Source organism: Neofelis nebulosa, chromosome 15 (assembly GCF_028018385.1).
Source record: "Neofelis nebulosa isolate mNeoNeb1 chromosome 15, mNeoNeb1.pri, whole genome shotgun sequence".
Classification (NCBI taxonomy): Eukaryota; Metazoa; Chordata; class Mammalia; order Carnivora; family Felidae; genus Neofelis; species Neofelis nebulosa.
This window is the reverse complement of record NC_080796.1, coordinates 1,002,913-1,018,476: the sequence shown is the minus strand read 5'-3', so window position 1 is coordinate 1,018,476 and position 15,564 is coordinate 1,002,913. Positions and strand designations below refer to the sequence as shown.

At 39.3% G+C, this 15,564-nt stretch overlaps 1 protein-coding gene and 1 long non-coding RNA gene across 2 annotated transcripts in view; one reads left to right on the top strand and one right to left on the bottom strand.

Annotated features, from left to right (window-relative positions):
• Window positions 1-15,564, top strand: part of LOC131496442 (ankyrin repeat domain-containing protein 26-like) — a gene marked incomplete at its 3' end in the record, with an annotated part of 62,151 nt that overhangs the window by 34,391 nt on the left and 12,196 nt on the right.
• Window positions 6,120-6,352, bottom strand: LOC131495996 (uncharacterized). Its single transcript, XR_009254251.1, has 2 exons — window positions 6,285-6,352; window positions 6,120-6,186 (listed from the first exon to the last, which is right to left on the bottom strand). It is a non-coding gene; the product is annotated as an uncharacterized LOC131495996 (long non-coding RNA).

Below are 15,564 nucleotides of genomic sequence, written 5' to 3'. Positions count from 1 at the left end.
AGAGCGAAAAGGACACATGGCCTAGGTAAAGGGGCCTAGGTAAAGGTGTGGTTAAAAGAGCAGAGGGAGGGCATGGTCATTTTTCTCAGCTGCTGCTGAAAAGTGAAGCAGGATAGAGACCTTAATAAAATTTTTTAAATTTTTTTTCAACGTTTTTTATTTATTTTTGGGACAGAGAGAGACAGAGCATGAACGGGGGAGGGGCAGAGAGAGAGGGAGACACGGAATCGGAAACAGGCTCCAGGCTCCGAGCCATCAGCCCAGAGCCTGACGCGGGGCTCGAACTCACAGACCGCGAGATCGTGACCTGGCTGAAGTCAGACGCTCAACCGACTGCGCCACCCAGGCGCCCCAATAAAAATTTTTTAAAAAACAGGTTCTTGATGACCCTCAAAATGTCTTAGTGGAATGATAGGAGTGAAAGTTAGATTTTAGTGTAAAAGAAGGAAATAAGTGAAGAAAAGTTGATTCTGTGGATGAGACGATACATTAAAGAATGTCCGAGTCCACTGCAAGGGGAGAAGCAGCGTGATAGATGGACAAATCTTCAAAAGTTAAGCAAATGGTTACTAGAAGAGGAGAAATTGAAATCTTTTTTTCCTTATGCACCCAGTGCTAGGATTTACAGATTTATAGCACTTTACCAACTGTAAAGCTCTGGGGCCAGCTTTTCTGTTATGCTGTTACCACAAAGCCTTAATCTCCTCATCAGAGTACTCAGTAAAGCAGCCTAACATAAACAGTATGGGCATGAAATGATTGAGGAACTTTGGTTTAGCAAGACTCCATTATATTCATGTCAGTGGCTTTCCCTTGCCTCTGATGGTCATGTAAATCATCTATTACTCAATCTAAGAGGTGCTATTTGTACTGTAGTCCGTGAGTATTGTCCACTGAGTAGTATAGAGAGGGAGTTAGTTAAAAGTATTATAAGTGGGGGAAAAAAAAGTACTGTTTGCTAGTGGCATTGGCGAAAGTTGTGTGAAGTACTGAGGAGAGATTCTGGGCCTCATGGTCCCCATTTGCTGCCACTTGCAGTGGTATGAAGAATGACTTCAGTATAATTTGTATAGGGGACCACTTGTATTGGCATGCCACCTGCCTTAACTATCTCAATGTATTGGAATGCAAAATACAGCAAAAGTAATCTTGCTAAATGCATACACTTAGAGCTGACTATGTGCCACGTACCCTTCTAAGTTTTTCACCTGTTATTTCCTAATTTAAGCTTCCCAACATCCCAGTGGGGTAGATACTATTATTATTTATTTTGAGATAACTTTTTTAAGGTTCTTTATTTTGAGAGAGAGAGCGAGATTGTGGGAAGGGCAGATAGGGAGAGAGAGAGAGAGGGAGAGAGAGAGAGAGAGAGAGAGAGAGAGAGAATCCCAAGCAGTCTCCTCGCTGTCCACGCAGAGCCTGATGTGGGGCTCAATCACATGACCCTGAGATCATGTCCTGAGCCGAAATCAAGAGCCAGACGCTCAACCGACTGAGCCACCCATGTGCCCCAGTAGGTGCTGTCATTAACTTCATTTTACAGATGCAGAGATTGAGACACGGAAGTTTTAGGTAGTGTGCTCAAGGTCATACAGCTCATAACGAGCAGAATTGGGAATTCGTACCCAGGCTTTCTGACTCCTACTAGGATGCTGCTTCTGAAACTCTTCCATGAAATATCTTGTTGTCACTGAATACAGCATGTTCAGTTTTATCATCACAAGAATAGAAATGTCATTCACCTATGTGAATATGTAAAATCATAGTTGATGCAGTGTTTGTAATATGAAAACAGAAATGTTTACCATAAGGTTAATTCCTATATTTCCTCCATTTCACCAGTAGATACATTTGTACATTTATCTGCTCATATATAATTAAAAACATTTAAAAACGTTCTGATTTTGTAGCAGAGTAAGGTTGGTACATTATTCTAGAAGAGTATTGAAACATTTTCAGCTTTGTAGGCCATAGTCTCTGTTGCAGCAGCTCAACTTTATTGTTACGATCTAACAGTAGCCATCAATCAGCATGTAGCGGAGAGCCTGGCTGGGTCCAATAAGATTTAATTACAGGCGCACTTGGGCGGCTAGGTGGTTGAGTGTCCTGACCCTTAATTTCCACTCAGGTCATGATCCTAAACCCCACATCATGAAAGCGGTCATGAAACCGAGCCCCACATCAGGCTTCACCCTGAGCTTGGAGCCTGCCTACGATTTTCTCTGTCTCTACCTCTGCCTCTATTCCCCACTTGTGTGTGTTCTCTCTCTCTCTCTCAAGTAAAAAAATAAAAACATTTAGTTACAGAAACAGGTGATTGTTTCTACTAGATTGTCAGTAGTTAAAATTATATTGTTTTCTTTATTTTAGTTGCAAGAAGCAAAGGATCAACATGCAGAGGCCATAAGATATGCTGAGAAGATGTAAGATCATATGGAAAAGTATAATTTAATCCTCAAAGAAAATAGCTTGATTTTTATAAAACAGATAAGCAATGTAGTATGAGAAATGTATTCATTATGCCAGTATATCCTTGTTAAACTGGATACAAATTCCAGCTTTTAGTTATTTTGAAATGCAGAATTGTGGCACATTATATCTCAATTTTGCACCTTATCCACAAAAGACAATGAGAAAAATGGCTCAATTGCCAAATCTTCCTCTTGATACAATTTTAAGAATTTCTGTAATCCCCTCATTTGTCAGAAATTATATGGTATTTTTGTAAATTTATTTGTGAGAATAATTACCTTAAGATCTGCATTTTAGGCTAGAAGTGCAACATGCCAGGCCAGAAGGAACCATCAAACAGCAAGCGGCCCCAATTCACAATCTTCCGAGCAACTTGTTAAGGACAAGTTTAGTAAGTCAGTCTCTTGATGTCTGTCCTACTGAAAAGGAATCCTTATTTCAATAGGTGTAGTACATAAGAATGTTTTGGATCATATGGAAAAATCTCACTGATCAAAATGTTAGGTTGATATTGTTCCTACTTGCTATTAGCGATGGAATTTTTCTATAGAGATGAAGTTGATTGAACTCATAAAGTAATGATGTTTATAGTGACATTTTCATAAAAACATTGTGAGTCTAAAAAAGCAACATTTTATATATACCACAGTGAGCGTTTGGTTTAGTCCACCTTTTGGCTACTGTTAATAATGCTGCTGTGAACGTTGGCATACAGATGTGTGAGAGTCCCTGCTAATATTTTTCAGCGTGTTTCAAACTTCCGCACGCTTTGAGTGATCATGTCATCTTGAATTCTGACTTTCTCTTGTAGTCTCAACCCTTCAGTGAGAGTTTGAGAACGGGTTATTTTAATGATGATTTGTTGTAATTTGTAATTACAAGTTTGCAACTTATTCTCTTCATCAACAATGACTAGCAGGTCGTTATGCAAACGTCCTTCTCAAAGGAATGGACTTTTCTCTTTGTTGGATTTTGTAAAGGAAAAGAAATGCCAGTGAAAAAGGAGAAATGGCTGCTCTGTCAGGGCCTTACCTAGTAACATAGTGCTCCTACCATTGCAAGTTCAGAAACTCATTATCTTTTTCCACTCACTTGAGTTAATCAGCCTTTCACAGATTTCACAATTCAATCTCAGAAAAGACTAATGTGCCATTCAGGATTCTCATTTATTGATATGTAGTGAAACCCCAACTGTTTTCCAAGCAGAACAGTTAATGTCCTCGAACACACACCCTCCTTTGTAGGATTCTCATTGTAAATCCTAAGTGGGAGCAATGAGGGAGATACACTGACCAACTCGTTTCTGTCAGTCGCAAAAGCTATATAATATACATCCAAGTTTCATTAGACAGCTATACCCGTCAGAGGAATTAGAACATTCTCTTGACTGGTCCTTTTTGTTGCTGAAGAGGCATTGAAAATTATTTTCTTTTCTAGACGTCTTATAAATGAGTCACATAGTAATAGGGAACTTTTCATGCGAGTAACATGACTCTCTGTTGATCAGTCTTCTATGAATGAGAGTGCTAGGCATTGTCCTGCTACTGTGTCCTAAAGAAATCTTTAAAGTCTCAAAAACTAAAATTTGTAAGAATATCCGAAACTGGTGAAGCTTATTAAAGAATAACGAGGGATTTTCTGTGTATCCCTTTAGAAAGGAATTTAGATTATGGCATGAAATTGTCTGCCACTTTAAGGTGTTCCCTGTGAAACAAAAACTTAGATAGCTTTCAGCCAACTCAGTCCATAGCTCTGACTTCTCTAGAAGGTCCTTATCTCCTGAATCCCCAACCAGAGGCTTCCTGGGTTGAAAAATTGTGTGTGTGTGTGGGGGGGGGGGGCGTTACTCTTTTGTTGTATCTTTAGTTTTATTTTTTTTTAATTCGCATCCCAATTAGTAAGCATTTAGTGAAGCAATGATTTCAGGAGTAGATTCCTTAATGCCCCTTGCCCATTTAGCACATCCCCCATCCCACAACCCCTCCAGCAACCCTCAGTTTTTTCTCCATATTTATGAGTCTCCTGTGTTTATCCTCCTCCCTGTTTTTATATTATTTTTGTTTCCCTTCCCTTTTGTTCATCTGTTTTGTCTCTTAAAGTCCTCATACTAGGGAAGTCCTATGAGTTTTGTCTTTCTCCGACTAATTTCACTTAGCATAATACGCTCCAGTTCCATCCATGTAGTTGCAAATGGCAAGATTTCCTTCTTTTTGATTGCCGAGTAATACTCCATGGAATGAATATATATATATATATATATATATATATATATATATATATATATATATATATATCTCACATCTTTTTTTTTTAATTTTTTTAACGTTTTACTCATTTTTGAGACGGGGAGACAGAGCGTGAACAGGGGAGGGTCAGAGAGAGGGAGACACAGAATCTGAAACAGGCTCCAGGCTCCCAGCTGTCAGCACAGAGCCCGATGCGGGGCTCAAACCCATGAACCGTGAGATCGTGACCTGAGCCCAAGTCAGAAGCTTAACTGACTGAGCCACCCAGGCACCCCGAACATCTCCCTTTTAACGTGATTATTATCCATTTCTGTATCGTCTTTAAAGAACTAATCCATTCTTTTGCCCGTTATTATATTGGATTGTCTTTTCATTATTGGAAGAGTTATTTAAATATCCTACATGCAAATCCCTTAGCAGATATGGGATTTTCAGGTATTTTCTCCTATTTAGTCACTTGCCTTTTCACTTTCTTGATGGTGATATTTGAAACATAGTAGTTTTTAATTTTGATGAAATAAACTTAATCTGCTTTTGTCTTTTGGTGTCATGTCTAAGAAATCATTGTCAAATCCAGTCACAAACACATACACGTAAGCTTTTTTCCAAGAGTTTTATCATTTTAGCTCTTAGATTTTAAGTTAATTTTCTATATATGCTATGGGGTAGAGGTCTGATTTTATTGCTTTGCATGTGGATATCCATTTGTCCCAGTACCGTTTGTTACAAAGACTAGTCTTATTCCATTTAATTGTCTGGCACCCTTGTGGAAAATCAGTTCACTATAATGTGAGAGTTTATGTTTAGATTCTCAATGTTAATACATTGATCTATATGTCTGTCCTTATGCCAGTACCATATCAAATTTTATGAAAACTTTTTCCGTGTTATCTTGCAAATTACCAGTCACTTATGTAATAATAAAAAGTCAATGTAGTAGAACTTAACTTTGCTCCTATAGAGATTTTTGTTTCTTGAAGGACCCTTTCGCCAGCCTATGCCTTGCTGACCCCATGACTCGATGTGAAGTCAGGCTCAAAAACATAAAATGCTCTTTCTTTAGTGTGTTCAGACTTTTATTTATTTATTTATTTATTTATTTATTTATTTATATTTATATATTTTTTAGAGCGTGCACAAGCAGGACGAGGGGCTGTGTAGGGAAAGAGAGAGAGAGACAGAGAGAGAAGAGAGGAGAGAGAATTTTTAGCAGGCTTCACGCTTAGTGTGGAGGCTGACAGGGGTCTTGATCCCATGACCCTGGGATCATGACCTGAGAGGTTGAGGTTCAACTGACTGAGCCACCCAGGTTCCCCGCCTGTGCAAACTTTTAGTGTCTCAGTCAGTGCTGCCCACTTTCATTTCCATCATATCTTGGCCATAGGATCTCTTGACTCAGTCTACCGTTTACTTCATTATGTTTTATTATCTCATTATAATGCATAGACTCATCCATAGTTTTCACCATCTAGGAAGGAAAAGATTAACTCTGGGCTATTCCTCTTTCCTGTTAAGCAATCTTGCTAACCCATCATCTTACAATTCACAATGAGATCCTCTTTTGACCTAGTTCTTGTGTGTAACACTGGTGTTAATCCTGTTCTTGGCACAGAACCTACATTCTTGGAAAACACGGTAGCCTGTTTCCCCTTCTTTCACTTAAGTAGAAAGATATGCATACCTATATGTTTTAGCTAAGTGTATAATTAATGGAATAAACATTACATCATTCAAATAATACAGCTGTACAAAGTGAGGTAGTATTAAGTTGATTTATCAGAGACAAATAGTAGATTGGTAATTTGAATGACAACAAACTTTTGAAGCCAACTTGTATGATATGGAGAAGCATTGTGGGACAACACAAAGATGAAGTGATCTTACCTCCCCACACAAAGAAGGTTGGAGTAAGGTAAAGGAGAATATGCAGTTAATTTAAGTAGTGCTAAAGGACAGTGCATTTGTTTTGCTACTGAAAAGATGAAAAATGATTCCATAATATTCTCTTTATTTCCTCACTGAGGAAAGGAGAATGAAGATTGAGCATTCAATGGATTAAAAAATACTCAAAACTGCCTATTTCCTTTAATTTAAATCAGATCAAAGGCCCAATTTTGGTTATCAAATTGACTCTTTCTAGTTTTTCAACTATTGTGCTTCAAATCGTATGTCTCTGTGTTTCTACCTTAACTTGAGGGGACATTCTAAAGAGGCATTCCTTCCTACTTGTAAGAATTGTTGGAATTGAAGGGAATCTTAGAAAAAGATCTTAGAGATAGGAAGAAGGCAGAGGAGTAGGAGGACTCTAGGCTTGCCTCGTCCCACGAATACAACTAGATAACAATCAGCTCACCCTAAATACCCCAGAAATTGACCTGAAGACTGACAGAACAAACTCCACAACAAAAGGGAGAGAAGAGGCCACATCAAAGAAGGTCCTTGATGCAGAAATGTCGTCTAGAAGAGAAACAGATCCTGGCTTCTGCAGAGGGGAGGGAGTTGAGGTTGTGGGTAAGGGTGAGAGAGAGGAACGCACAAGGGAATGCACAAAGAGAACATTTCCCCATAGCCACTGGCTTGGAAAAATTTCGTGAGTTCTTGCAACCAGTAGTGCGTAAAGTCTGGAGTTTTAAAGGGAATCCGGTTTAGCTGGTTTAGAGCCCTGAGGTACTGCACTGCTCATGGACAGAGGGCAGGCAAACAACATGGGAGCATATAGCATGGGTAGAGTGGTCTGAAGAGTGCCTGGGGCACACAGTGGGGAGATTATTTGCTCTTCTCAGAGCACGTCCCTCAGAGGCAAAGTTCAGAGAGACCTGTCTGTAGGAACAAAGCCGCTGGCTGGCACCATCTCCTTCTCCTGCCCCTCACCACAAACATAAAGCCACTTGTAAGAAGCAGTGCATTGCTAACACTGGGTACCTAACTTGCTTACACCAAACGCCACCCCCTTGCACTCTGGTGGAACTACCTTTCTCAATCACTCTTGCTTGAGTTCCAGCACAGCTACCCCTCCCCCAGAAGACAAGGACAAATGCCTGCCCACACCACATCTCCCAACCAGAGAGTTTCCCTTGGCCTCAGTTCCAGGAGAGGTGGTGACAGGTCTCATTTCCTAAGCAGACCAGAGCACACCTAGTTAAAACTCGCTATGTTCAGGCCAGGGACCAAACACTCACCAGACCAGGCAAAGAGAGCCTCTGCAGATGACTGGCCTGAAGGATAGCATAGCCAGAACACAACAGCAGACCGCATGCAGCACACACTGGTGACACTCCCTGAAGTGCTAGACCCTGGGCATTACATGACGTCTTTTTCCTAAGTCCATTACTTTCGGGAGCAGGTGACATAACTGGCTTCTCTAACACACAGAAGCTGGCAGATATTTAGACAAAATGAAAAGACAGAGGCATTTATCCCAAATGAAAGGACAGGATAAGGCCATGGCCAGAGACCTAAATGGGACAGATGTAAATAACACGCCTAATGGAGAATTTAAAACCATGATCATAAGGATATTCACTGGACTTGAGGAAAGAATGGAAGACATCCGAGAGACCCTTACCACAGGCATAAAAGAGTTCAAGTATCAGAGATGAAGAGGGCAGTAAAAATGAACAGCAAGCTGGAAGAATCAGAGGAACAAATTAATGACCTAGAAGACAAAGTAATGGAAAGCAGTGAAGCTGAAGAAGACAAAGACGAATTATCCAATGCAAGAATAGACTTAAGACACTCGATGACTCCGTCAAATGTAAAAACATTCATATGATAGGAGTCCCAGAAGAAGAAGACAGAAAGAAGGGGACAGATAATTGATTTGAAGACACAATAACTGAATAATTCCCTAATGTGGAGAAGAAAACAGACATACACATCCAGAAGGCACAGAGAACTTCCATCAAAATCAACACCCAAGACATGTTGTAATTAAATTAGCAAAATATACTGCTAACATCTTTTTTTTTAGTGTTTTGTTTTTTGCTTTTTTTTTTTTTTAATTTCCGTGACAGAACGCAGACACAAGCATGGGAGGGGTAGAGACAGAGAATCCCAAGCACTCTCTGTGCTGTCAATGAAGAGCCCACTGGAGGGCTTAAACCCACGAACTGCGAGGTCACGACTTGAGCTAAGATCAAGTCATGCTTCACCGACTGAGCCACGCAGGCGCCCCACTGCTACAAATCTTAAAAGCAGCAAAACAAGTCATTCACTTCCAAGGGAAAACCCACAAGGCTAGCCGGAGATTTTTCAACAGAAACTTTGCAAGGCAGAAGGAAATGGCATGATATATTCAAAGTGCTGAATGAGAAAAATCTGCAGCCAAATATACTCTATCCAGTAAGGCTATCATTCATAATAGAAGGAGAGATAAAGAATTCCTCAAACAAAAATGGAAGGAGTTTGTGACCACTAAATCAGCCTGTAAGAAATATTATCGGGGACTCTGAGTGGAAAGGAGAGATCAAAAGTGACAGTATAAAGGAAGGAAATGTAAAAGCAGTAAAAATGTATATTTCTGTAAAAAAAATATCAAGGAATGCCCCCCAAAAGGATATACAATATAATAGCTTATCAAAACATGGGGAGGAGAAAAAAAATGAGCTCTAACTTAAGTGACCATCAACTTAATATAGACTGCTACACGCAGAAGAGGTGATATACAAATTAATGCTTATCATATACCAAAACCCACTAATAACCATGCAAAGAATAAAGAGAAAGAAATCCAAATATATCATTAAAGCAAATTAGAAAGACATCAAAGGGAGAAAAACAATAAAGGATTTGAGAAAATCTCCAGAAACAACCACAAAACAAGTAGTAAAATGACAATAAATACATACCTGTCAATAATTACTTTGGACATAGATGGAATAAACACTCCCAACCAAAAGACCTAGGGTGACAGGATGGATTAAAAAGACCCATCTGTATGCTGCCTATAAAAACCTCATTTTAGACATAAAGACACCTGCAGATTGAAAGTGAGGGGATGCTTGCACTGTTGGTGGTAATGCAAACTGGTGCAGCCGCTCTGGAAAACAGTGCGTAGGTTCCTCAAAACAATTGAAAATCGAACTACCCGACGACCCCTCTATAGCACTACTGGGAGTTTATGCAAAGGATACAGGAATGCTGATTTATAGGGGCACATGTACTCCAATGTCTATAGCAGTGCTGTCAACAATAGCCAAATTCTGGAAAGAGCCTAAATGCCCATCAACTGATAAATGGATAAAGAGATGTGGTTTATATATACACTGAAATACTCCCTGGCAAGGAGAAAGAGTGAAATCGTGCTATCTCTTGCAATATAGATGGAACTAGAAGGTATTATGCTACATGAAATAAGTCACAGAAAGACAGATATCATATGTTTTTGCTCCTATGTGGAACTTGAGAAACTTAACAGAAGACCGTGGGGGAAGGGAAGGGGAAAAATAGTTACAAACAGAGCAGGAGAGGGGCAAACCATAGGAGACTCTTGAATGCAGAGAACAAAGAGAGGGTTGATGGGGGCGGTGGGTAAGAAGGGAAAGTGGGTGGTGGGCATTGAGGAGGGCACTTGTTGGGATGAGCCCTGGGTGTTGTCTATAAGTGATGAACCACGGGAATCTACTCCCAAAACCAAGAGCACACTATACACAGTGTATGTTAGCCAAGTTGACAATAAATTCTATTAAAAAAAAAATGAAAGCGAGGGGATGAAGAAAAATTTATCACGTTAAAAGAAAAAAAATAGCGATACTTTTGTTAGACAAAAGAGTCCTTAAAACAAAGACTGTGGGGCACCTGGGTGCCTCAGTCATTTGAGCAACTGACTAGGTCTTGGCTCAGGTAATGATCTTATGGCTGGTGGCTTTGAGCCCCATGTTGGGCTCCAGGCTGACAGCATGGAGGCTGCTTGAAATTTTCTCTCCCCCTTTCTATGTCCTTCCCCAACTCTGTCTCTCTCAAAATAAATAAACAACCAAAAACAAAGACCGCAGCAAGAGCCAAAGAATGCTACTATATCATAATAAAGGGTACAATCCAATAAGAAGATCTAACAAATGTAAACATTTATGCACCCACCACAAGAGCACTCAAGTACATAAAACAATAACCAACATAAAGGAACTAATTGATAATAAGACAGTAATAGGGTACTTTAACACCCCATTTACATCAACAGATCTTAACAACCAAAGAAACAATGGCTTTGAGCCATACAGAGAAAGACAGATATCATATGTGTTCACTCTTATGTGGATCCTGAGAAACTTAACAGGAATCCATGGGGGAGGGGAAGGAAAAAAAAAGAGGTTAGAGTGGAAGAGAGCCAAAGGATAAGACACTCTTAAATAAAACTGAGAACAAATTGAGGGCTGATGGGGGGTGGGAGGGAGTGGAGGGCGGGTGATGGGTATTGAGGAGGGCACCTGTTGAGATGAGCACTGGGTGTTGTATGGAAACCAATTTGACAATAAATTTCATATATTTAATAAAAAAAAAAAAAAAAAGAAAAAGAAACAATGGCTTTGAATGACAGAGTGGCCCAGATTGGACTTAAGAGATTTTTTCAGAACGTTCCATCTTGAAACAGAATACACGTTGTTTTCAAGTGTCCATGGAATATTCTCAAGAATGGATCACAAACAAAAAACAGGCCTTAATTATTAAAAACAATACATGCAGGTTAAATAACATGCTACTACACTGGAATGGGTTAAGCAAGAGATACAAGAAGAAACTTAAAAAATTACGTGTATACAAATGGAAATTAAAAAAAAAAAACAAAAACAACAAAAAAAAAACAATGGTCTGAAACCTTTGACATGCTGCAAACGTGGTCCTAAGAGGGAAGTACATAGCAATATAAGCCTACTTCAAGAAGCAAGAAAAAATTCAACCAATCTAACCTTATACCTAAAGGAGCTAGAAAAAGAACAACAAATGAAGCCTGAAGCCAGCAGAAGAAAGCAAGTAATAATGATCAGAACAGGGGCCCTTGGGTGGCTTATCTGGTTAAGTGTCTGACTCTCGATTTTGGCTCAGGCCATGATCTCACAGTTGTGAGATCGAGCCCCGTGTTAGGCTCTCTGCTGGCAGCATGGAACCTGTCTGGGATTGTCTCTTTTGCTTTCTCTCTCTCTCTCTCTCTCTCTGCCCATCCCCCACTCATGTGTGGTGTCTCTCAAAATAAAATTTAAAAAAAGAGATTAAAGCAGAAATGAATGATAGACAAACAGAAAACAGAAAATACTAGAACAGATCAATGAAACCTAGAGCTGGTTCTTTGTAAAAATTAAAACTGATAAGGTGTTAGCCAGAGTAATCAACAAGAAAATAGAAAAGACCAAAATAAAACCACAAATGTGAGAGTAGAAATAAGAACCAACACCACAGAAATACAAACATTTATGAGAGAATATTGTGAAAAAATGTATGCCAACAAGTTGGACAACTTAGAAGAAATGAATAAATTCCTGGAAATATATAACTTACCAAAGTAAGACAAGAAGAAATAGAAAATTTGAAAAAAAAATCAATAACCAGCAAGGAAACTGAATCAAGAATCAAAAAACTCTCAACAAACACAAGTCTAGGACCAGATGCCTTCAGACGTAAATTTTAACATGTAAAGAAGAGCTAATACAAAAAAAAAAAAAAAAAAAAATTAACCTGTCCTTTTCAAATTGTTCCAGAAAAACATAAAAGGAAGGGAAACTTCCAAATTCATTCTATGCCAGCTTTACCCTGATACCAAAACCAGATAAAGACGCCACAGAGAGAATTACAGGCCAGCATCTCTGATGAACATGCAAAAATCTTCAACAAAATAAGCAAACTGAATCCAACAATACATTAAAAAATCATTCACCGGGGGCAGAAGCAGCTGGGTGGCTTAGTCAGGTAAGCATCCAACATCAGCTCAGGTTATGATCTCATGGTCCATCGGTTTGAGCCCAGTGTCAGGCTCTGTTGACAGCTTGGACCCCGGAACCTATTTCAGATTCTGTGTTTCCCTCTCTCTCTGTCCCTCCCCTGCTTGTGATCCTTCTCAAAAATAAACATTAAAAAAATCATTCCTTTGCTGTGCAGAAGCTTTTTATCTTCATAAGGTCCCAGTAATTCACTTTTGCTTTTAATTCCCTTGCCTTTGGGGATGTGCCGAGTAAGAGATTGCTACGGCTGAGGTCAGAGAGGTCTTTTCCTGCTTTCTCCTCTAAGGTTTTGATGGTTTCCTGTCTCACATTCAGGTCCTTTATCCATTTTGAGTTTATTTTTGTGAATGGTGTGAGAAAGTGGTCTAGTTTCAACCTTCTGCATGTTGGGCACTTGTACCCCAATGTTTATAGCAGCACTCTCAACAATCGCCAAATTATGGAAAGAGCCTAAATGTCCATCAACTGATGAATGGATAAAGAAATTGTGGTTTATATACACAATGGAATACTACGTGGCAATGAGAAAAAATGAAATATGGCCTTTTGTAGCAACGTGGATGGAACTGGAGAGTGTGATGCTAAGTGAAATAAGCCATACAGAGAAAGACAGATACCATATGGTTTCACTCTTATGTGGATCCTGAGAAACGTAACAGAAACCCATGGGGGAGGGGAAGGGAAAAAAAAAAAGAGGTTAGAGTGGGAGAGAGCCAAAGCATAATAGACTGTTAAAAACTGAGAACAAACTGAGGGTTGATGGGGGGTGGGAGGGAGGGCAGGGTGGGTGATGGGTATTGAGGAGGGCACCTTTTGGGATGAGCACTGGGTGTTGTATGGAAACCAATTTGACAGTAAATTTCATATATTAAAAAATAAATAAAAAAAAATAAAAAAAAATAAAATAAAATAAAATAAAATAAAAAAATCATTCAATCACTCACTATAACCAAATGGGATTTATCCCTGGTTTGCAGGGGTGGTTCAATATTTGCAAATCAATGAATGTGATATCTCATATTAATTTTCAAAAAAGCATAAAGTCATATCATTGCAATAGATGCAGAAAAAGAATTTGACAAACTATAACATCCATTCATGATACAAACCTCAACAAAGTAGGCTTAGAGGAACCATACCTCAACATAATAAAGGCCATATATGGAAAATGAACAGCTAATATGATCCTAGCTGGGGAAAAACTGAGAGAAAAATTTCTTAGACCTTGCTTCTAGTTATCTGCTTCTCATGAGCACCATTGGTTGTTAATAAATTAATCTTAACATTTATTATATCCTACTTTAATGGAGACCAATTTCTCCTATACAAGTTTATGTGTCTTATATCTTTTTTTTCATCCACTTTTCAATTTATCATTTTTGTTTTTTTCTTAACAAACTCCCCAAAGGTTAGATTTATTTTGTTCACAAATCTGTTAGGAAAAGTGTGGCCAGGACAGGTAGTCTCTGCCCTGCTCAGCTTCAGGTGGGGCAACTGAAAGGTTTGGGGCTGGATCCATTTGAAGATTTGTTCACTAACGTCTGGTGGTTGATGCTGGCTGTTGCCTGGGACTTCAGGAGGCAGCAGAAACAAACTGACACACCTAGACCCTCTTTGTGGCCTAGGATTCCTCACTAGATGGGGAGCTAGATTCCAAGTAAGCAGCCTGAGATACAGAGCAAGGCAGAAGCTGTATCGCCTTTTGTCATCTAGGCTTGGAATACACACAGGATCATAGTCACATATTCTGTTCATTAGGAGCAAGTCACTAAGGTTGTTCCATGGCCTTTTTTTTTAATGGAATTAATATTTAAAACCTATGGACACCTTTAAAAAGTAGTATAATTTACCCGCTGGCCACAAATGTTTGTATTCTTCCCACCTGAAAAATACATTCACTCCCCTCCCCCTCGAATACCTCCTGCAAGTCTCAGTTATCATGGCATCAGCTTCAGGGCTTGAGTCCAAGATCTTACCATCTTAATCAGGTGCAGTGGGGATAAGCTGCCTGGGTTATGGTATCTCAAGTATAGCCCCTTGATTGCAAGGGTTCTCAATATGAGGACTTGAGAACGAAAGAGACAGTTATTTACCACTCACAAATGGAACATTCTAGTCAACTGCTGAAGACTCTCCCATTCAGAAAAAGAAGATGGGAAGCACCATAGTCCATAAGAGTTTTGAAATATAGCCTGATGCATGCTGTCAGTTCTTAAGTTAGGACTTAGTCCTAACCACGGGAATACTTCCTCCATGTCTCTTCCCTTTCTTTACTCTTTAAACTCTTGGTTCCTTCCTTTTCATAAGGAATGACTTGTATTTGCAGCTGTTTTTTCATCCTGCTTCCTCCCTGTGGGACTTCTAAGACCCAAAGGCCTCTTTTCATTTTACACTATTTGGCCCCTTTTAGTCCAAGGTAGCAAATAGTATGTTTGCTACTATAAATCTCTTACCTTTTTTAGTTTTCTGTAAATATTACTGGATTTCATGTCGTGTTTTAGCAAAGCGACCCTCGCAAGTCCTTTTGAGATAAGCTTTTCGCTTCAGTTTCCTGTGAAGCTCTTATAGGAAAATGCCTTTAAAATTCGTCTACTCTTGGGGCTCCTGGCTGGCTCAGTTGGTAGAGCATGTGACACTTGATCTCTGGGTGCTGAGTTTATGCTAATTCCACACCCATGTTGGGTGTGGAACCTACTTTAAAAAAAAATCTTACACTCTTAAGATCCTTAAAGAAATTGGAGGCATACCTTAAATCTTCCTGTTTTCCTGGTAGCACCCTGGATTTTTTCTTAACCCAAAAGCCATTTCTTTATTTTAGCATTATTTGACAGTTCAACATGTAGAGAGGCTGTAAAGGAGAAACAGATACTTGAACCCTGTAAGTCCTGGTTCCTTTCAGTTGCATAGTCTTTCTT